The sequence below is a fragment of the Pinus tabuliformis genome, chromosome 4_2 (genome assembly GCF_031772625.1).
Source record: "Pinus tabuliformis cultivar Carrire ecotype Pingquan chromosome 4_2, CPIR1, whole genome shotgun sequence".
Taxonomy (NCBI): domain Eukaryota; kingdom Viridiplantae; phylum Streptophyta; class Pinopsida; order Pinales; family Pinaceae; genus Pinus; species Pinus tabuliformis.
Window position 1 is genome coordinate 1,123,619,794 of NC_142304.1, and position 23,978 is coordinate 1,123,643,771.

Sequence of the window (23,978 nt, forward strand, 5' to 3'; positions counted from 1 at the left end):
AGCAACCGATTTTACCAAAGCAAGATTAATTCTAAACAACAGAAATCAGCTTATGAATGTAAGAAAAAAACATATAAACACACAAAGGGGGTGCTGGGCAGCTTGGGTTGGGCCCTAATCCAAGAGCTTCAGCCCTTTAGAAAATATCAGTGCTGGTTCAAAGCTGGATTCATCTTCATTGATCAAAAAATAATAGTTACATCACGAAACTGTCTGCAAAAGGAGCTCAAAAATGAGCTGAGTGCAAGACTGCAAAAAAGCGCAAAAATAAACTATGAAATGGCTAACCTACTGAGGCCTGAAGCCTTCTTATTTATACAAGTGGGGACTCCAAATAGTCCTCCTAACTTAAGGAACTCAACTGCCTAAACAAAAGATAACAACAACTTCTACTAGACTTGGTCGGCTGCCCCTTTGGATCATCATTGTGGGCCTTTAAACTCCAAGCTACTAGTGGAGAACTCCAGGAAGGGGTCATTAATGTAGGAGACACCCCTCCTATAAGTCCTCAGCCCTGTTTCCTCAAGTTTGGCTGCCAATCTGCTCATAAATGCCTGGTCCTTGTCCAAAAATCTGCAATAAACACTCATTAGACTATGTGGCAAAGTGACTATCCCCATTCACTCAATTGACATAAATATATTCAAAAAAATGCACAAAAATATGGAGAATGGTGGATTAAATGGAAATAATAGGCAAAATGAGCCCATATAGTTACCTATTTTTGGGGCTCATCATCACCCTCCTATTGAATGGGTTGCTCATCCTCTAAGAAACTAATCCAGTTATTCATCCTTGATAGCTTTAATAGCTTCCCTGACATCCCAAGCCTCTGAGGTGATGTCCTCTTCCCTTTCATGAAAACCTACCACTCTATCCACTTCCTCCCATTGCTTTTGTTCTTCTTCTTCCTTAACCCCTTCCAATAGTCCTAAGAGTAGTGGAGGACTGAACTTAAGGCCAATCTAGTTGGATTTCAAGTTTTTCATTGATTGTTTGTATAGGGGCACTCTCACCAAAGCCTCGCTCATTCTGGTTGGGGAGTGATACTCCTTGATCTTTAAGCTATATGACAATGTATTGCACCTTCTCATGCAAGCATGAAGCAATGATCACCAAATAATCTTTCCATATCTTCAAAATGAGTGATAGCTTGTGCTTGCATTTCAACATAATCAGGGAGAACTTGAGGATTGCTTGCAAGGTGTTGATGAGCATATATGAGAGATGAGTGGTCTTCCGATTCAACCCTTATTAACTGGGTCTCACTTAGCTCTTGCCATGATCTGTTGAATTTCCACTACTCTCTTTTCCTCATGGATCATCCAAGAAGCCATAGACATGAGTTGTAGGTCTCCCAATGCAACATTCGGATCCCAAAAATTCATATCAGGGAGTGCCATATTTTTTAAGTAAAATTCTATTAATTTGGCTTTATCCTCAACTGAACTACTAGCACATAGATGCATAAACTCACCATAATTTTGGAATGGGATTATGCCCCTTTGGGCCAATGTTTTAAGCTGGAACTGGAGCCATCAGTCTTTGAGATATAGTGCATAGGATTTAGTTGGTTTCTTGTACTGCAAGGCCTCCATTTCCTAGCTAGCCATGCAGGCCATCTGGGCTTCCCTTTCCTGCAATTGCTTCTTCAACATCAGCACTTCAGCTACTGCCTGAGATTCTCTTTCTTGCTATTGATTTATCATCATTTCAACATCAGGTTGTGGCTTTTCCTCTTGCTGTTGTTTCTCTGTTGTTTCCTTATCTGCTAGGGGACCTTTCCGTAGTTGTTGTTCTTCAAAAATTTGTGATTTGTCTCCCCCTTGAGTTTCCCACTCCTGTAACTACTTTTTCAACAGCTCATTCTCTTCCTGTAGTTGGGCTCTTCTAATGCTCTCGATGTGCCTCACCATGCCCAACTCCCTTCTCAACTCTTTCAACCATTCTTCCATGTGCCTGATATCTTCCACTCCTTTAGATTTAGCAATCTTCATCCGGGTGTGGGTTCTAGCCCTTTCTTGTTCTAGTTCAAAGGAAAGGGGCACAAAGAATTTTTGTGGGATGATCTTCCCACCTTCTAGTAGATTGTAATATGAGCCTAAATTAGACTGAGGGCTTGGTTCAGGTATGTCTTTGGCCTTACCTTCCTCTTGTGACTGTTCTGCTACCTTCTCTTCTAATTTTTCAGTCTCTTTTAGTTTGCCCAGTGTTTCATCTAGAGAGGTTTGAGCTTCCTGTAGAACTGCTTTGGAGTCCATTAGTTTGATTCTTTCCTTCCAGGTGCAAGTTTTAGGACTCCCTCTCTCATAGGTGATAGAGATTTTGGAGGGGGATTCCTCCTTTTTCTCAATAGGTCCATCCTCAATTATTATAGGTTCTTTTGATGGTGGCTGGGGCTTGCCCACCTTAATCCTGGTGCTCCTTTTGGCTTTGAAATACATGGATGTTTCTCTTTTTCTTTTGCCCTCTTGTTTTGCTGAAGTGCTCAATGCAGAAAGCACAATTGCTGCTTCTTTTGCCAATGTTTCAGGGGATGTTTCTCTCTGTTGTTCTTCCCCTTCATCTTCTGCAGTCTTTTCTGTGTCTGTTTTTTTGCTTATGTCTCTGTTATCTCTGGTAATGTCTTCTCTTTCCCTTGCTAGGTCGTTGCCTCTCCTGTGGCAGTCTTTTTCGGGCTTTCTTGGGCTTTTTCTTCCTAGATTTTGTTCCTTTCCTCTTCTCTATCTTTGAGGTTGTTTTCTTTTCTGCCTCAATTATTACAATGGGTTTGTCAAGTTTCTCCTCTTATTTCTACTCCTCTTCTATTTCCTGCTCTTCCTATGTTTGAATATTTTGTGTCTCCTCATGCATTTCTTTCTCAATTTCCTCTCTCTTCCTCCTGCTGGCTGCCAGAAGGGCTGATGTCCTCAATCAAAGTTTTGATGTCATCTTCTCTGGACATATTCCCGAAAATTTCCCAAGCTATGGGGATGGTGTATGTGTGTAGGGCATCTTCCACCAATAATTTAATGAGACCATGGTGGGCCAGCTGGTCTAGGACCCCTGTATTCATCTTGGTGCCAAATTCTATCAAAGATTGGAGGAGGAAATATGGGAGACTGAGTTTTCTAACTAGAGGTAGGTCCATCTGATACCTCAATTCATGCAATAGCCTAAAGTGATAACCATAAATTATATTGAACCTTCCTTCACAAGTGATATATTTCATTATTTGGTATTTGACTTCACTCCATGGAGGAGGTAAGCTTGTCCTTCTGACCCCATTTTTATCCTCCATTGGATGCTCCCCAGGTTTAAAAAGTGTCTTCTTAGCAACTTGTCCCAATGTTTTTTCCTCCTTGCTCCAAGGGATCCCAAGTGGAAGACCTGTGATTAGACTAATAAAATCAGGTGTAAGCTCTAGGGTTAGACCCCTGAAACTGACTATAGCATGTGTTTTCAAATGGGGCCTTAAGGACATAAAACATTCTTCAGTCAACTCATCATAATATCCATCAATTATTTCAAATAAAATAATCCAATTTTCCCTGGTGAAGAGGGCCACCACCTTAGGGTGCTCATGCAATTGGTTGGAGTTCAAAGGCTCCTTTCTCATTAAACCTCCAAGCATGGTTTTTACTGGTTTCTGAAGTGCTTAGGTGAGGAAAAAACAACAATTTCCAAAATCAGAAACAAAGGGACAACTAAGTTTTGTTTTTTCTTCTCTGAACTGTAGGAGGAATTTCCCGTGTGCTCCTTCTTCACAACACCAATTTGCAATTCTCCCTTTCTTCAAACTATTCTCAACCTAAATTTTCTTCTTGGTTCTTGGAAGAAATCAATACGCTGACAGAACAGGGACTATATAAACAATGGTTTTTTCACAAAGTAAATAGACTTGCAATTTTCGTTTCCTCCCCAGGTTTGATTTCTATGACTGCATCCCCCTTTTTTTTACAACAGAATGTGAGCTAGAGAAGGCAAATTTGAACACAGAGAAGGGAATGGAGAGACTGTGTAGAACTTCAAAAAAGACACAGTAGACTTTTGAATTTATCTTTCTTCATTTCTCTTCACCCACTACTCTAGTTTTAAGCTACCACCTTATCTAAACATATCGTATGCAGAGCAGGTTTTCAAGCCTACCTCATTCCCAGCTCGAATTTGACAAGAATTCTGACTTTTTCGCCTGTAGAGCTGCTCTCTATTTTCCCTGTAGAAATATTCCTATACAAGGTGCTCCTGCTCATGTAGAATGCAGTAGTGCTCCTGTAGAACCCGAAAGGCGGGAGGGTTTTGAAAAAATGGAAGAAACTACTGGTTCACTGCTCTAAAGGTGGTAGACAAGCATTGGAGTTGAGAGCTTTGTAACATGAAAATGAACCAAAGGGTGGTGGAGGCCTAGACTGCACTGTACTTAATTGTTGGCGTAATCTGCGGTGAGGAGATGAGGTGGCCAAATGGGTACGTTATCCCCATCCATACCGTTAGTCCTACGCCAGTGTAATTATGGTTCTTCATGTCGCCTGACCACCATCACCTCCCTTACTCCCATTATACACCGCCACCACTACTGGTTTCGAATGTTTTCTTCACGAGTTGACATGCCACACATGTTGACGCGTATCTGATCAGTTGTTTGAGTTGGACATGGATCAACTGAATTCCACGAGGGTGTAGGGAACTGAACGAGGGTGGCCAGTTAGCTGGCCACCAAGTCTGCTTAATCGTGACTATTCCCATAGTTCATGCAGCTTTCAAATAGTATTCATGCAATCGAGGAAAAGGTTTAGCCACTTACCTGCTTAGTCGCTGTTGTGCTATGCATACCTCGGACTCTGGCACCACATTTCCTCATTGTTGTTGCTGCTAGTGCTTTGCATGCTCCGCCTTCATCTTATGCTGATGATTCCTTGATCAAGATCTACTCCTTACATGCTACATATGTCATGTTGCATTGATCCTGTCTCTAGAGTTTGTTTTTCAAAGGGATCAGCTGCTACAATAATCCTACAGGATTTCCTGTAGCTGCTTCTCCTTCTAAAATTCAGGTTGCTGCTTGAGTAGGCTTAAAAAAAAAGTTGGCAAAGGTTTTGAATGGAAGACATTGCAGATGGAAGGTATCAGGTAAGAATAAGCAAGAAGAACGTTGCTACTTTATTTGTCATATTCTTTTGTGTATTCAAAGTGGAAAAAAACATAATTTCTGTATTTTGTCTGTGCAGTGAAAGGAAAAAACGAGTGGAAATGCGGGTGTCCAGAGAAGACATGGAGAGTTAAGAAGATGGATGGTGGTAGGGAGGTTCACAGGCCTTCTAGACGAATTTCCAACCCTCGGGTTCGTTTCTAAAATTGATTTTGGCCTTTCTGTAATTTCTATAGGATCCTCCTGTAGAATACATAGAGTTTCCTATATGATGCGAAATTTTCAGAACAAATGAGACTGAGGTCTGGAAAAGGATAATAGTGATGGAGGGATGGACTATGAAGGGTGCATGTAGCCCGATCCTATCTTTCTCTCTTGCGTGACACTCTTACGACCTACAATTCATTCAAAAGAAGTTAGGTTTTTTTTTTTTTTTTTTTGAGATAGTTGGGGCACCTCCAGGCGATTTTCACCCTCATTGCCTACCCTAGGTGCCTCCAAGAGGTTTTCGCCAAGGATCTTTTATTCCTCTTTCTTTTTTTTTCTATTTTTTTCCTCTTGTTTTTCTCTTCTTTTTTTTTGGTTCAGGGTGTGGGTGGAGTGGAGACAGGGACCTGCTCCACTACCAACACTATTTTTCCCAAATTCTCAATGAACTCTTGCTTGGAAAGGGGCTTCCTATAAATATTTAATCTATGCTCATTAACGAGCATAGGGATGGATTCTTCATCTAAGGTCCAGATAACGACTGAACCATTTTCATTGCATTTTTCTACTGTATAGGGTCCCAGTCATCTTGTCCTCATTTTTTCCTTGAAATATGTATATCTTGAATCATACAAAACTGCCCAATCTCCTTGCTAGAATTGTTTTTATTTGAGGTGTCTGTCATGCCATATTTTTCTTTGAAGTTGGACTACCTCTGAGTAGAGTAGCGCTTGCATTCTCTGTTCTTCCAATCCATTTAGCTGAAGCAATCTTTCCTTTTGTGCATGGCTGAGATCTAGGTCCAGCTAAGCTGCCATCCTTAATGTGTTATATTCAAATTATATTGATAGTAGAGCCTTCTTCTCATAGACCAGCTCATAGGGTGTAAACCCTGTGGTGGTTTTCCAGGTGGTGTTATAGGCCCAGGTGGCCTCAACTAATTGATCTGCCAAATCTTTCTTGCTGCTGCTCACTACCTTAGTCAAAATCCCTTCCAAAGCTCTGTTGGTGACTTCCACCTATCCATTTGATTGTGGATGGTAAGGGGTGGAAATTATGTGCTTAATCTTGTGGTGTGTGAGTAGGTCTTCAACCAAATTGGAGGTAAACTGACTCCCTTGATCTGTAACTAAATCTCTTGGGTAGCCAAACTTGTAGAAGATAATTTCCCTTAAAAACTCAGCTACATTTTCTTCTATTTCCACTTTAATCACCTTTGTTTCTGCCCATTTTGTCAGATAATTAGTACACACAATGATGTAAGATTTTTGTTTTGAAGGAGGGTTGATAGGACCCACAAATTCCATGCCCCACTTCTCAAATGGCTCGAAGGTCACTTGAAGTTGCATGGGCATCTCATCCCTTGGAGTCGGTTTCTCCATCCTCTGACATTAGTCACATTGGCTGATGTATCTCCTAACATCTTGATGAAGAGTGGGCCAATAGTAACTTTCCTGCAAAATTTTGAAAGTAGTCCTCTCTGCTGCAAAGTGACCCCCACAAGGTCCATCATGACAGGTTAAGAGTATGTCAAAGACTTCCTATTTCCCTGACACATCGCCTCAAAATCTGATCTGGGCCAATTTTGAAAAGATTGCCCCCAATCCAAGTGAATGGGGCGCTTTTCCTCACAATCTTGCTCTTCTCTTTTGAGGACAAGTGTGGCGGAAACTATGCTGAAACCAGGTAATTTGCGATATCAGTAAACCATGGAGAGATTAGTGAAATAACAAATAAGTGTTCATCTGGAATTTGATCATCCACCATTCCTTATTCACCTACAGGCAGTTCTAGTCTAGACAGAAAATCAACAACAACATTTTCCTTACCCGGCTTATCAACAACAGTAAAATCAAATTGTCGTAATAAAAGTAACCATCTAATGATATGAGTGTTTACATCTGGTTTATTCATCAAATACCTAATTGCAGCATGATCAATGTGTACGAATGTTTGATAGCTAGTGATGTAGTGTCTGAACTTGTTTAGGGAATGGACTACAACTAGGAGCTCCTTTTCAGTTACAGTGTAGTTTAATTCTACCTTAGACAGGTTTTTACTGACAAAATATATGGCATAAGGCAGCTTCTCTTCAACTTGCCCTAAGGCTGCTCCTATCGCTTTGTTTGAGGCATCTGTGTGAATGTGGAAAGGTAGGGCCCAATTTGGACCTCTCAAGATTGGGGCAGTTACTAGCTTACCTTTCAAGGCATCCAGAGCCTCCTGACAGTTGTCAGTCCATATAAACTCAACATCTTTCCCCAAAAGACCAAACAATGGAGAGGCTAGCTTACTAAAATCCTTAATGAATCTTCCATAATACCCCGCTAAGCCTAGAAAGCTCCGAACATCTATTACCTTTTGAGGAGGTGGGACCATTTGGATGATAACAATCTTGTTGGGATCCACCTGTAATCCTTGCTAAGAAATTGTATGACCTAGCACGGTCCCTTCAGTCATCAGGAATTAACATTTTTCAAGACTAAGGGACAAGTTCATTTAAATACACTTGGATAAAACTTTTTCCAGGTTAGTCAAAGCTTCCTGGAAGTTAGAACCATAAGGGGTAAAGTCATCCATATAGATCTCCACTGAATCATGAACCAGTTCAACAAATATGCTTAGTACTACTCTTTGGACAGTGGTGGCAGCATTACACAAACCAAAAGGAAGGATCGGGTATGCAAAAGTACCCCATGGACAAGTTAAAGTGGTCTTATCCTAGTCTTCCGAGCCGATTTGGATTTGGTTGTACCCATTAAACCCATTTAGGAAGGAGAAGAACTTCTTCCATGCCAGTCCATCTAACACTTGATCTATGAAAGGCAAAGGGAAATGTTCCTTCTTGGTGGCCTTGTTAAGTTCCCGATAATCCACACAGATTCTCCACTTCCTATTTTTCTTTGGCACTAGCACCAAAGGAGAAACCCATTTGCTATCAAAGATGGCGTAGATGAATCCTGCATCCGACAACTTTTGCAGTTCTTCTTTGACAATGTCCTTAAGGGCTGGATTCATCCTCCTTTGAGGCTACCTAACTGGTTTACAATCTTCCCTAATGTAAATGTGATGAGTACAGACGGAAGGGTGGACTCCCTTCATCTCCTTATAACTCCAAGCAAAAGCATCCAAGTGATTCTTCAATAAGCTACACAATTCTTTCTCCTGAGAGGTGGACAGGGATGAGTTGATCTTCAAAGTTTTTTCTGGGCCAAATTCCACGTTCTTGACTCAGTGGGAGGTCAGATCAGCCACACAGAGATCAACTAGAGGATTAGCTTGGGTTTCTTCCACCAGCTCTTCTAAGGGCAACACACTGGGGGGTGGATTCTGGATCAAGTTCTCAATAAGATCATCCTCGGTTTGTGGACCCCCCATGGTAGTTTCTATTGTACACAATGGTGTGGAATAGACTTCATCCTCATCTTCCTCCTCCAACCAGAGGGGTAAATCATGTTCCAGCAGAGGTTGGGTAGGAGGATAGAGGACTAGCTGCTTGGACATATGCCCATTCTTGATTGTCATGTTCCTAGCTCGACAATTGATGTAGGCATCTGCAGTAGCCAACCAAGGTCTTCCCAGGATGAGAGGATACCTAGTGAGCTTTTCCTTTGGTTGGAGAACCAAGAAATCAGCAGGGTACTCCCAGGAATCAATAGAGACCATGACATCTTCCACAATCCCCTTAGGGGTCACAGTGGAGCGGTCTGCTAACTGCAGTACTGTTGAGGTCTTTCTTAGGGAACCCTGAAGGTTGAGTTTGAGCATAGTGTCCCTGGTCATCACATTAATGGAAGCCCCTAGATCAATCAAGGTATGGGAGATTATGGTGCCATTGATGTGGACATTGACTACAGGACTCCCGGGGTCTAGATATTTCACACAAATTACTTGCCCCAACATCAGATCGGGAAGTTGTCCTATGCCATTGATAGTTGGGGCATCTCTCTTTTGCCTTCCTAGGTGTTTGAAGCACTTCTCCTTGATCATCCTGTTGTATATAGGCACATCCTTTATGGCTTAGAGAAGGGGTATTTTTACAAATAACTATTTCAGTTCTCCCAAAATTTTAGTTTCTTCCGGGGTCGGTTGGGTGGTTCCAGTTAGTCTCTTAGAAAAGGGTGGAATGAATTTGGGTTCACTTTCTTGTTTTTCTTCCTCATCCTCCTTAGGAGGAGGTTGGCTAGTTGGGAGAACCTTCCCAGATCATAGGTTAATTTCTTGAATCTCCATAGCATAGGTTGGGCATGATTTTTCCCCACTATATACCTGCTAGGCCTATCTGTTGTTAGGGTTCGGGTTTAGTTGAGTAGGTATTTGAGGTTGTCTTGGAGGAGCAAGAAGTAATGGTTGTGGTTGAGCAGGTGGTGGAGGCAAAAGAGCGAGGGGGAGAGTTATACTAGTGCCTCCACACCTGATGGGGTGCACTCCACTGGAGCTGTGGTTGAGCATAAGGATGAAATGAATGAGCAACTGGAGGGGCCTGGTATTGAGGAGGATATGACTAAGGAGGGGGTGTGGACCAAGAAGGATGAGTAGGGGGACCCCAATAAGGCATGGAAGTGGATTGATTGGGGTTGTAATAGCTCTGGGATGTCCCTTGCATCCCCTGTTGGTAAGGTCTTGGCCCATGTGGCTCCCTTGGCACCTTGATATACAGCTTTGAATCTGTGAAATTAAGGGCACTAATTCGCAGGGTGGTCTTGTTCACAGACTACGCACACTTCTATAGAGTGCAGTGGGCATTCGTTCCTAGGGTGCTTTCTCATGCACCTTAGACAAAAGATGGCTAGAGCTTTCTCGGCTTCCTCTTATTTCCTTTTGATATGCAAGGTATCCATTTGCATGGCAAGAGTCTACCTCACCTTGCTCTTGAAATCTTCTAGTCGATTCTCAAGTTAGTTTCTAAGGGACGAGCTGGATGAGGATGTACTGGCTAATGGTTGACTTCCCCTACCTCTCTTCCTACCTAACCTGGAATGGTTTCTAAACACAGTATTTATGTCATCATAAAGGTAGTTGATAGATATCTCCCCTAAGGATCAAATGGAGGGTATCTAGAAGGTCTTCAGGGACTCCTCTGAGCAAAACCAACTTCAGAGATTCGGGGTCAAGTGTGCACCTGGCCTTTTCATAACTGAGTTGAAACCTCTCTTCATAATCTTCAAAAGATTCATCACTACCCATGGTCATATAGAAGATTTATTCCTTGGTTTCCTTTGACCAGAAATAGTCTCGGTATTTGTTGTTAAAGGCTTACTGCATCTGAGCCCAAGTTGTGATACTATGTCTAGGTAACCCCATGAACCAGCGCAAGACTACATCCTTGAGGGTAGAAGAAAATAGATTTAACTTCTTCTCATCTTCTGCATAGTCATAGGTTTGATAGAGAACAACAAATTCAAACAAGAATGTATCAGGATCTTCGGTAGTCAGTCCATGGAAGTGAGGTAGGGTTGAAGGACTTATGTTTTTCATTATTGTGTCCCCATTGGTCTCCTGGATAGGAAAGGTACCTTCTATTCTTTCCCCATTCCCTCTAACGTTTTTGTTTTCATCTATGGTCTAAGGAGGAATGTTTTCTCGCTCTTCTTTTGTTATAGGATCTCAGTATATCTCTGGAGGTTCACCTATAAGATCTTCTGGATCACTACCACCAAAGAAGAGAGAAGGGTGACTCAATGATGTGTTAAGGGTGTTGGGTAGGAATTTTCCTGAATTGTCTCTATTCCTACGAGGCATTAAAGGAAATCTCTTTTTTGAATTTTTGTGTTTCTTTTTCTGCTTGTACTTGCAAAAACTGAATGGATTGAACATCAAATTGTAGCTAACTAAAATAAACCTTGCTGAAATGAAAATTTCAGAATTGAAATGAAAGCAGGAGATGCCTAATCTACTTTCGTTGAAATGAAATTGCAGTATTGAAATGAAAGTAGGAAATGTATAATCTATGCTTGCTGAAATGAAATTGCAAAATTGAAATGAAAGCAGGAAATGTCTAATCTATGCTTGCTGAAATGAAATTGCAGAATTGAAATGAAAGCAAGAAATGTATAATCTATGCTTTCTAAAATGAAATTGCAGAATTGAAATGAAACACCTACTCTACTCTTGCTGAAATAAACTACTTAGCAGAATGTTGCAGTAGAAAATAGAAGAAAAGAAGTAATCACAAATACTCTGATGCTTCCCTGGTAATGACGCCAAAAAGAGTGGTGAGCTCCAGTATTGCAGCAATAATGCTGCAACTCCTAGGGTTCCCTTCTTTACTTTTATCAACCTAGTAGTTCGTAACAAACTTGGAAGTGATTGTGCTGTATGCAGAAGTACTAGATCTTACTGCAGGCTGTCACTAGATCAGTTGGCACAAGTTCGCTAGGAGAACAAGCCAAATCCTATGAGTCCTTAGAAGAAGCTTTTACTGTGATGGCTGAAGACTAATTCTACAGGGGCTATTCTACTTGCAAAAAGAGAATAAAAACTAAAATGGAACTCAAACCCTAGCAAATGCTAATCGTGCAAGAAAAGAGATGGAAACCACTGAAATGAGTTCCATTGATTACTGAAAAGGTAAATTGTATTTATTCAAGCTACTTCTGAAGAGAAATGGAAAGAAATCATCTTTTTGCAATTTTGAGTATTTTTATGCGGATTTATTATGCTTGTGATTTGACTAATTGTGGTTGTGCAGAGGTTTGGTGGCAAAGGAGGATGGTGTTGGGTTTTGCAAATGGCGAGGAAGGTTTGGAGGGGTCCTAAGAAGTCCCTAATACCCTTCTAGAAACTTCCATTGCGATCAGACTTTGAAAAATCTCTCTCATGAACTTCTGCAAGAGGCTGCAGGGGATCTACAAGAAGTTCTACAGGAAGTTCTATAGGAGGAGGCCGAAAGTGATTTTTGGAGGTTTGAAGGTGGAAAAATGGTGGGAAAAAGGAAATGAAGGCTGGATGAAGGTGTTGGAGGGTCTAGGACTCTGTTAATGAAGATCAGGAATGAAGGAGAGGGTTGGACTTGCTCAAAGGGGAAGAAAGCAACTTTGCACAAAAACGTAGAAATTAGGATAGTTTGGCGAAATGTGGTGAATGAGTGAAGGAATTTGTGAAAGATGAGCTGGTATAGGTTGTGCTATGGAGGGATGACAAGCTGGAATTTTTTTCAAGTGAGCTGCACACCTACTTCTTAAGACTGACCCAAGCAAGAACTGAAAAACAGAGTTTGTCTAATTTGACCTAAAATCTGACCTAAAAACAGAAAAGTGCTGAACAAAACTTTATGAACAGGAAACTATGTGAGAAATCCATGGTAAATGAACAAGAAATGGTCTAAGCATGTGAATCCAAGAAAATATCAGCTTCTCCAACTCAAAACATCACACTACCGTTTGCCTGAAAGGCAAAGATGTGTTTTTGGTGGCAGTAGTAGTGCTTGGTCCTCAATTCATGGTCCCAAGGAGGAAAAAAGGGGATCAAGGCTTGTTGGTGGCCCTTTTGGATATTTCTTTGTTATTACTACAAACCACTTAAATAACTTGAAGCAAGAAAAATTAATTTAATCATCAAAAGCAACCGATTTTACCAAAGCAAGATTAATCCTAAACAATAGAAATCAGCTTATAAATGCAAGAAAAAAACATATAAATACACAAAGGAGGTGCTGGGTAGCTTGGGTTGGTCCCTAACCCAAGAGCTTCAGCCCTCTAGAAAAGATCAGTGCTGGTTCAAAGCTGGATTCATCTTCGTTGATAAAAAAATAATAGTTACATCATAAAATTGTCTGCAAAAGGAGCTCGAAAATGAGCTGAGTATAAGACTGCACAAAAGTGCAAAAATAGACTATGAAATGGCTAGCCTACTGAGACCTAAAGCTTTCTTATTTATATAAGTGGGGACTCCCAATAGTCCTCCTAAACTTAAGGAACTCGGCTGCCTAAACTGAAGATAAAAACAACTTCTACTAGACTTGCTCAGTTTCCCCTTTAGATCATCACTTTGGGCCTTTGAACTCCGAGATGCTAGTGGAGAACTCGAGTAAGGGGTCATTAATGCAGGAGACACCCCTCCTATAAGTCCTCAACCCTATTTCCTCAAGTTTGGCTGCCAATCTGCTCATAAATGCCTGGTCCTTGTCCAAAAATTGTCCAAAAGTATACAATAAACACTCATTACACTATGTGGCAAAGTGACTATCCCTATTCACTCAAGTGACATAAACATATTCAAAAACATGCACAAAACTATGGAGAATGATGGATTAAATGGAAATAATAGGCAAAATGAGCCCATATAGTTACCCATTTCTGGGGTTCATCAATATCCCAACTAACAAGCTTCGAATGGTTTCCTATTTAGCCATAATCCCTCCCATCATGGAGCTACTACCTCTCTTTGTGGAACCCCTATTCCACCATTAGTGGATCTCATACCGTGTAAAATGGATTCCAAACTTCCCACCCTTTACCTATAAATCTAACCGAGGCTTGAGGATTGAGGAGTACTGTTGGAAGTAGGCTTATGCTATAGGAATAAGGTTGGAAGGATATTCATGAAGGAGAGGGTTGGAGATTGTGGGAAGGGACTTGTAACATCAAGGCTTCATGGTTGTCAGATCATTCTCCATTTTATCAATATAAACGCAATTGTTCTTTCTTAATTATATCTTTGTTGATAGAATTTGTGTGATTCTTTGATCACGTACATAGATTGTGATTTCATATTGATTAGTTTATGATACATGATTGAGTTAATTAGACCATTTAACTTTTATGTTATATATTGGATGCTTTGATCTTGTGTATGTTTTTGTCTATGCAGATATCCTTCAGGACATCATGGATAAAAATTGGGAAGAAATGGTAGGGTCTCTAAAGCATCGAGGAGGAGTAGATGATCGAAAGCCCTAAAGGGGACTTCATCAGTCATTTCAATTCAATGGTAAGTGGCCTATGTCATATTATTTTTTTCTGTGAATTGTATTCAAGAGAAAGGTAATATTTCCTAGTTGTTTGTTATTATATTTCTCTTAGGTCTAGGGAGATCATGCTTTTCCACAAGAGGGATAAGTCCACATAGTAGTAGACCACCAAATGCTTGTGTTGGGTGAGGACTACACCAATAACATAATCAAAGGTGTCTGTCTCAATTTCAAATAGCTCTTGCAAGTCTAGAAATGTGAGTACAAGGCGATGCTTCAGTTCAACGAATGCCTTCTGGTGGTACTCAGACTAGGAAAAGAATTCTTTCACTCTACCCTTGGTAATATGACTCAAAGGCCAAGTAATATGGGAGAATCCTACCATAAACATTCGATAAACATTGTCAAGGACCAAAATTTTGCAAGGCTCTATTAGATAGATCTAGATGCACACCTTTCTAATCTATAATGTAACCCAAATATTGGACCTAACTCATGCCAATGGTGCATTTCTCTAAGTTGTCATGCATTTTGTGCTTCCACGGGGTTTGAAGGACCTATTCAATATGTTGCAAGTGCTCTTACCAACTCTTGTTGAGGATGATGATGTCATCCAAATAAACAACCATGAACGAGGTAGTGAAGGGCTACAACATGTTATCCATTAACCTCATAAACATAATGGGGACATTTTTTAATCTTTAAGGCATTCAAAACCATTAAAAAATGTCTTTCTTGGATTTGAAGGAAATCTTCCATAAATTTTTGGGCTCCATTGGAACTCAGTGATAACTAGACTCCAAATAGATCTTGCTGAAATACTTTGCCTCCATGAGCTGGTCCAAGAAGTCATCAATCCATGGGATTGGATACCTATTCCTGATAGTGATTTCTTTAGTGCCTGATAATCAACGTAGAGCCTCTAGGTCACATCCGTCTTCTATACAAGTATAATTTTGTTCCCATAAGGTGAGGAATTGAAGAAGAATCACATAGCCATATAACCATATGCACAGCAAATTAACACAAAAATATTAAATTGGCAGAAAAGACAGAGAGTCGTCATGTGGTCTCTCATACTCATGTAATTTTCATTATTCAAAAAATATAATAATGCATTTAAATACATGATTAAGTGGTCTTAAGATAGTGCATCTATCTTAGACTCACTTGGTTGAGACAATTTCTCAACTTATACACTAATTTAGGAGAGCTAGTTGGAGAGAATCTCTTATCCAAACTAGACTCCTTAGTTTGAGGAATTCTCATGATTTTAGTTATTTAATTTAATAATTGGATTTATTATTTATTTTTAAGACAGTGATGCTAACATTCCCCCCTTTAACGATAAATCCAAAACGAAGAAGGAACCATCTTCCAATTTATCAAGTTGATCCGCAAAAAACATTTTCCTGAAAAAACGCCAAAGCTGGATGCTGAAAAAAACTCAAATCTTAAGAGAACATGAATCAGTTGCATGTATGATTCATCTTTGAATGTCACTTAACAACGCCATCATGTGCCAAGCCACAAAATGATCCAACTATCCTTTGCATGAAAACAACATCTAATGTCCACTGACATAGTTTGATGAACGCCCATTGGCATATTTGTTGATCATGATCAACCACTAGATGATGAAGATGCCCACTGGCTACTTCGCTAATGTTGTCGATACTTTCAATTTGACAACCACTCGTTAATTTCATTGACATTTTCTCCCCTTTTTTAGCTAAAAGGAGAGACAATCTTTCACTTGATTTCTAAATTCTGAACTCCACCCTTTAGGTGTAGGAGTGTTTCACTGTTGTACCCCCCTATTCAACTGCACGAGAGTACCATATTCATTTGACTGTTGGCTGCAATATGTGTGAGTGAATCCGATTGTAAAACTTGTCCAATCTTCTAGCTGTGGATGACCATTCCTAGGGATCAATCCATGAATAATTTATCTTCAATCTAGCTGACTATCGTTGGTTGCAACATTTCTCTAATGTATGATTTGACTTGCCACAATGGTGACAAGGATGGAGATCAAAACACTGATCTTCTAGATGACTGGTTTTTTGACAACGAGTACATTTTGGTTTGTCTACAACTTGAGTTTGGGTGCAAATCTGTTTGTCTACAAGTGGCTGAGAACTTTATAAGGTGATTTGTTCAAGTAATCTAGCACTGACGAACTGAATGGCATTTGAATAATCAAGGATATGTAAGTTGTCATTATCTTTGACATATCCTAAGCCACGTCGATTTCGATTACTTTGAATTTCTTCCCATGGCTTGATGATGGGTTTGGAAGAAAGTTGAAATGGAAGAATTTCAACACTTGAAGCTGGTTGGATGAACGAAGTCGAATGATCAGCTATCTCTGTATTGGTTAAGGACTTGGAGGCAACATGCTTCTCTTGCAACTCATTTCTCTACAGTTGCGACTCCAGTTGAAGGAACTCAATCATTTCATGTGCATGTTGAAGATGCACTTGAATGTCAACAAGAGAGGTTTTTCTGATGTGCACCATGTCACTGGCTAATGATAACATTAAATTGTTAATATTTTGGACAATTGAACGTGTGTTGCCATGTTTCCTTGCTTACTTTGAAGTCAAGCTCGCTTGTACTATTGCTGATTACTGATGCTTTAAACACTTGCTAGAGTTTGAACTCTTGATGCCACGCTTTCTTGATGACAATCACTTTGTTTGAATGAAATGTTATCAATACTTTAATGAAATTTACACAGGCTCGCTTGTTTTGAGTTGAACTATTGTACTTGATTTGGTTACTTGACATGCTCGCTTGATCTTAGTACTTCTTGGATTTTTATAACTCGCTTGCTTGATGTTTGGTTGATTGTTGCATGCTCGCTTGAACTTGTTTTAACAATTGATTGTTTGAACTCACACTCTTGATTGATCAAAAGAAGGGTGTCGAACACTGCCAAAAGTGCACCCAAGAGAAATTCTTACAATGATTTGAATGACTCAGTTAAAAACAATGGATTCACTGGGTTAATTGATTCCCTATCAATTCAAAGCTTGGGTGTCAGTTTCAACCAAGAATGCACCCTTACAATCAGTGAAAAAATGTTTATCTGCAAGTGATACAAAAAATGTTGATGACATCGATGTCGTTAGGCTTGAAGTGCTTGATTTGTAGCGTCCTTAACTTGATGGCAAGAATTAGATGTTGTGAAATTTTGTTGCAAAATATTACGTTTATTAAGTCGATGATGTGACGCTTTGTGCTTATGAACATAATTGATTATGGGAATTTTGATTTCAGGAGCTTGATTGATGACTTGTATGTTTAAACTTTCTTATGTGCATGTAGTTGTTTTCTTTAAGCATAATAAAGACAGTTCTTTACATATTTGACTCAAATCATGCAAGCACATTCACGACACAGAGTGTACCTATGATCCCCTTATTCAATTTTGGGTGAATCTAGGAGACAATCACCACAAAAATTATGATTTTATTAATTATTGGAGTACATCATTCTTCAATGTCACAAATTTGTAGTGTAAAATTCTCAATGAGAATGTCATACTTGCAAACTTTTGGAAGCAAGTTATCTTCAAAAAATGCCTGTACCGACTCAATCGTTCTCAAAGTAAAAATTACCTTGGATTACAACAAAACATTTCTCCAAAAAATCACTTATCACTCCAAATACAGAAATATGCATCTTATGACTCCAATAACTTTATCATGATTACAAATCTTTAAAAAAATGCTTTCATAACCTTATCACTCCACTGAAAAACTAAATATACCTCCACACTTTTAACACAATGTAAGGGTTTTCCTTATCATAATAAGTGTCCACCGTAAACTTTAAAGTATTTTTTTTTAAACCCTTCAAAATGTGATTTTCCAACTTCAAACTTTACGTTATTGAAAGAAAAACTTACGACCTTATTCATGAAATTGTTTTCCTTTGACTTGGACGTAGGCCACTTCCACGTTGTAGGTCTTTCACCTTGCAAATAGATTTCATGGCTACTCGTGTCGACCAACATTTCATTTGCAGGGCATTTCACTGGAGCACATTTTTCTGAACTATCAAACCCTTGGGTGGCATACCTCTGTCATTTCTCCTCGTATCATCCACCAATTCGTGCCCACTCAGAATTTTGTAGAATTGGATTAATGATGTATTGAGGCATCAATTGTTAAGTGAGCTTTGAGGTGCACAATTGGCTGATTCCTTTTTACTTGAGCTCCATGTGAACAGAACCCTGCGGCCAAGGAACCTCAATGAACCCTCTTTTTGTTTCCTAGAGGGTGCTACATCGGGCCATTGCACCACGACCAAGCTTTCCGTGGCCCTTTCAGGTAAACTCCTTTAACATAGAACTCCATGGCTGAGCCATAGATTACCTAAGTTCGCAGCTAATTTTTTTCCCTCAAAACAATTTCACCAACATCTGGATCTTTACAGGCCTCTTCCTTTTTTCCACAGAGATACATGCCAGTGACAGTTACTTTGAGGAACATGTCACCAACAAGAAATGACCTGCTTCATTTGGAGAGCAAATAGGGAACTTCTTCTTTTGAGAGGAGTTTACTTGTATGTAAAAATGCCAGCAACGTTGGAGATAAATCTTCTAGTAGCTGTCGTGGTTCAGTCAGAACTATTGCTCTGCTAGAAAGCCAAGTTTTTGGAAAGATCAAAGATTTTTCTGCAAGTTATGGGTGAAGCAAATCACAAGCTATAGAATGATATTTAGGATAAAGGCCTTGGAGAGTATGAGATTGAGGTGCTGAAAGGAGAGGAAGAACAATATATTGAGATGGATTTGGCATTGGGTGTTGTTGAACTCCACACACTTGAAGCTCTGGTTCTAGCAAAGTCAGCGATGGCTGGTCAAGATCAGACTTTGCCTATTTCTGCAACTAGTAATGATAGCGATAACAGCTCACGATGATGATGATGGAAACGACATCGGCTTAGCGTAAAACTTTCAATTGTGCCTCAAAACCTCAACGTGTCAGATTTTAGAGATTTCGACAAAGAACACTCTCCTTGATTCGAGGTTGCGTCTTTGTTATGAGAATTCGAATGAAACTATTTCAATAGAAACCATGTAGCATGCCACTCAGTCAAATGTGTGCTAAATCACACAGTTAATTCCATAAAACATAGACCCAATTCTGCCTCCGTCGTATTAATCAGCGCACACCAACATTACAAAAGGTATAACAACACATTAAGCCCTTAACCACTTGCTCTGATACCAAATGAAGAAGAATCACACAGCCATATAACCATATTCACAAGAAATGAACACACAAACATTAAACAGGCAGAAAAGGTAGAGAGCCATCATGTGGTCTCTCATACTCATGTAATTCTCATTATTCAAAAAATATAATAATACATTTAAATACATGAGTAAGTGGTCTTAAGATAGTGCACCTATCTTAGACTCACTTGGTTGAGACAATTTGTCAACTTACACACTAATTTAGAAGATCTAGTTGGAGAGAATCTCTCATCCAAGCTAGACTCCTTATTTTGAGGAATTCTCATGATTTTGTTTATTTAATTTAATATTTGGATTTATTATTGATTTTTAAGAGAGTGAGGCTAACAGGAAATTGGTTGAATGTGCCATTTTCAAAACAACTCTTGGATTTTCAATTTGATCTCTTCATTTTCCCGAATGAAGTGGTCATATATCATCCCATTGGGTAGAGGTGCTCCAAGAGTCAGATCTATTGAATGCTTGACTTGTTAGTGTAAGGGTACCCTTGTGCGTGAGGAGAAGATGTCCCTATATTATTCCACAATCTTATCCACCTGCTTCTGATGTGTGGAGGAACCCTTCCTGCGCACCATGGATGTGGCCACGATCTTCCCCTTACTTTGATAAGGAATAAGAAAGAAAACAATTTTCATAGTCTGGGAGATAATCTTACTGCATTGCTTACCAAAGATCAAATATATGGCGGTAGGCAAGGATACCTGTCATATCATGTATAATATATTTCCCAAAGTAATAATAGTAGTGCATGGCCTAGAATCATACACAGTATGATTCTTCCATAAGTATGGTTTTCCTAATAATACATCACAAACTTCAAGAGGAGCAACATCACACAATACCTCATTTGTTAACTGTTTGATGTTGTAGGGAAGGTGATACTATGGCTAATGCACAAATCTTGTCCCTAGTGGAGCCACCCAATGATGCATGGTTGCAGGTGTGGTGTGGTCAATAGACCGAACCGCTTAATTAATTCTACTAAGATGAGGTTCTTTTGGCACCTATTGTCAACAATGAACTACAATGGGAACCCCTTCACCCACATCTATGAGTGGAAGAGATGCTCCCCTTCCTCTTTGTCTTTGGGCTAAATCTTTTGGAGCTTGGTGGTGGAAATGGTGGTGTTGGGCTCTACATCAATAATATGCTTCCCTTTATAATTCCCCTTGTTTCCCCTCAACTCTCAATAATAATTTTTTCTCTCCACTCATTTGCAAGAACCTCTCTCTCTCAAGGTATGTGGAATAACTCTAAAATGTTGAATCCTTCCTTGCAATCTAATGCTTGGGGAAATTTTGACAGGATAACAAACCATGAACATCTTTGTATCTTCATCCCTTGAAATCCATTCATTTATAAACTTTTGAATCAGCATCTACCTCCCCATTGGCTCATTTATCGGATAGAGACTTGGGGAAGGACTGGAGGATTCCTTGGGGGCTGCATATCTCCCAATTAAGACTGATGAAGCTCCAGAGATAGCTAGCCAACCCTTTATTGTCACATAAAATCAGCCCATTCATGTAATTTTTTCCCCATAATGTTGACTTGGTGCTTTGTCAAACCCTCATGACTATTGAAGAAATAATAGTGAAGGTATGATAAAACTTGTCTTGATTTTTCCATATTAACAAAAGAAACTACATAATGCAAATATTATACATTTTAAGGGGGTTTTTTCTTCCATTTGGGTTTTCCTTATTTACCAATCCTTAGTAATATTATTTTTTGCTTAATATTTTTAGTACAAGAGTACTTAGCATGGCTACAAACTGTTGGGACTCATATAGTACTTTATAATTGAGTACCTAACATGGCTAAAAATCATTGAGCCCCATCCATTATGCACATTGCCCAATTTTATTTCAGGAGGACTGTTGGTGAACATGCAAAATAGGAACACTTTTAACTATTTTTCATGATCTATTCGACATTACCTAACCTTTAGGGTCACTTTCATTTTTTAATAGATTTTATTTTTAGTAAGTCTACTTTTAGCATATGGTACCACCTAGGATGACATGTGATAATGACTAGGCACTGACTGGGTGGTGACATAGCTATTTCATATCCATTAGTAATCATTCCCTATTTTATAACCACCTTATCTATGAATGCACACTTCCTCTCTTATTTTGGAAAACCACCTTATCAACAATCTTATGAACTCATTTAATCACCTTATGACTAGAGTTTTAGTCATAATTTTGGGATTTTATTTCTATTTTGGAGTTAGGAATTTCATGTGAGTTATTTCTTCAATTTTCAAAAAAAAAATATCATCTTATTTATATTCAAATATATTATTATAGGTTTTCACCCTGTACATAAATTACCTGTGTTGGCTTATAGGGGCCTGACCTAGGTTCGAAATTGATTTAGCCAAACAAATCCCGTCACTACTGGCCCTTTCGGCAATAGTCCGTGGAGCACGGATTGAGGTCTCACCTGAAGTAGTTGGGGAAGGTGCTATAATCAGGTTTCCTCACCCTGGAGATGCCTAATGAGTTCAAGTGGTCCGCGTTTAGACCCTGCACGCACGTCGCTACGCGCACTGTCCCATAACTCACAGCCTGAGATGTTGCCTTTGCACAATCGTACTCGGGGGATGAGCGCTATTGTTACCCAAGTCATTACTAGTATTCTATTGTTAGTTTATTAACTTAGCTTATCTATATGCGTTAAGTTACACTTAGCAATGTAAATCATTAATACATGTGCACGTAGTAGACAAGCAGTATATTGGTAATTTACATCAACCATGCATTAATCCAAAAACAGTTACACGAATTGGTAAAAAAACCTTTCTTTATTAATCTCTTCTTTAGCTACAGACTTCAATTTTCCTTAGGAACTCAGCTGTAGGGGTCCGCGCACTCAACTGCGGACTACTAGTCCTCTCCGCACTCAACTGCAGAGCCTTCTCCTACTTTATGACCCAAGACACACTTAGATACTTAGACTCTTTCACTTCGCTTCTCAACTACTTCTCGCTATCTTTTACACTTAGAGAGCCTCACTCTATTATACAATCCCATGCTCTGTGACCATGGGTAGGCTAACATTACATCCAAAACTAGGGTGAACAACCCTATGACTCTAACATACTTTCGCACCTGCAATTCGTGAGCCTTTACAACATTATTTGATCAAAACACGGGCTTCGAGCCCCAAAACATGCCTCGGGGGGATTCCATGCTCAATAGGCCCCCAACACTAACATCGTGACTTAACCTCGAGTCACTCTGTTGGCGCCGTGATCTTGGCACAGAGTTCCTCCAACTGTCCTGATGTCGGCAACACACTAAGCCACTGCGTGCTTAATCTGTTGCATCCTTTGTTCTGAGACCTCCATGTCTAGGGTGCTTCTCTACATTAACATGTGCATCCCCTGTATGTGCGTGAGCTTTCCTTCGATTTTTTCCAAGATATTGAAAGCCTCTTTGATCCATCGTTGAATGTGCGCTTTCAGAACTACCTCCTTTTTCGCGCCGTGTGCACTTGCTCCTTTAGTGCCTTATCTTGTTGCATCCTTGCAAGCCGCTGAGTGAGGACTACTATCTACGCAGCTCCTCGGATACTATCATATTGCTGTTGAAGTTCTCGTGCCTCTATCTCCAAGAAATGTATGTTGGGGTCCTCCTACAGAGTTGTGAGGACCTCAAGTGATTATTCCAACAAAATGGTATAGTCTTGCGCTGCACCTCCAATTTCTTCGAATCTTGTTGCAATAGCACTAGCGCATTGTTCTCGGACCTTCGGGGGAGTGGAAGGCTGTGCCTTTAACCACAGCTTGGTGATCTGAAGATTCAACTCAAGCTAAATCTTGGTCGTTTCTTCTCTAGCCTCGTTGTTGTAGGGAAAAGTATCCGACTCGGATGACCCTATCCCACTCTAAGGGTGATAGTACCTCAGCAACAACTGTAAAGAAAACTATTTAAGGTTTACTTCTTTATGAAAGCAAAAGAGAGTGGATAAATGCACTAACCATAGCCTTGCGCTTAATGTCGAATCCAAACTCCTCTCTTCACCGCTTGCTTCCAGCTCTTTGCTCTTTTGCCGGCCCAGCTACAATGAAATCCTGCAAAATGACAAAGGAGGAAACTACAAGAGGCATGCAAACATAACTGACTCACGGATTAGCATAAAGCAAATATACAATTATCACAAAACATCATTGAAACAAATGCATATAGAAGAACCTCAATAGCTTTTATTAATGAAGAAGTAAAGGTTTTGAGAGTGTTACAACCTTTGAAGGCCCCAATCCAGCAACACCTCCCAGCAGAAAGAATTTCTCCTCTTCACCTCCCTCAAGAAATCACCCAATAGCTCTATAGTGAAACCAACAGCATATCATTACTTTGCACAAAATTCCAGCCTCCTGAGCTCATAGGAGAGAGCTCAATATATATATGAATTGAGAAAGGATGAGTCAGCTTGCAACTGATGTGTCG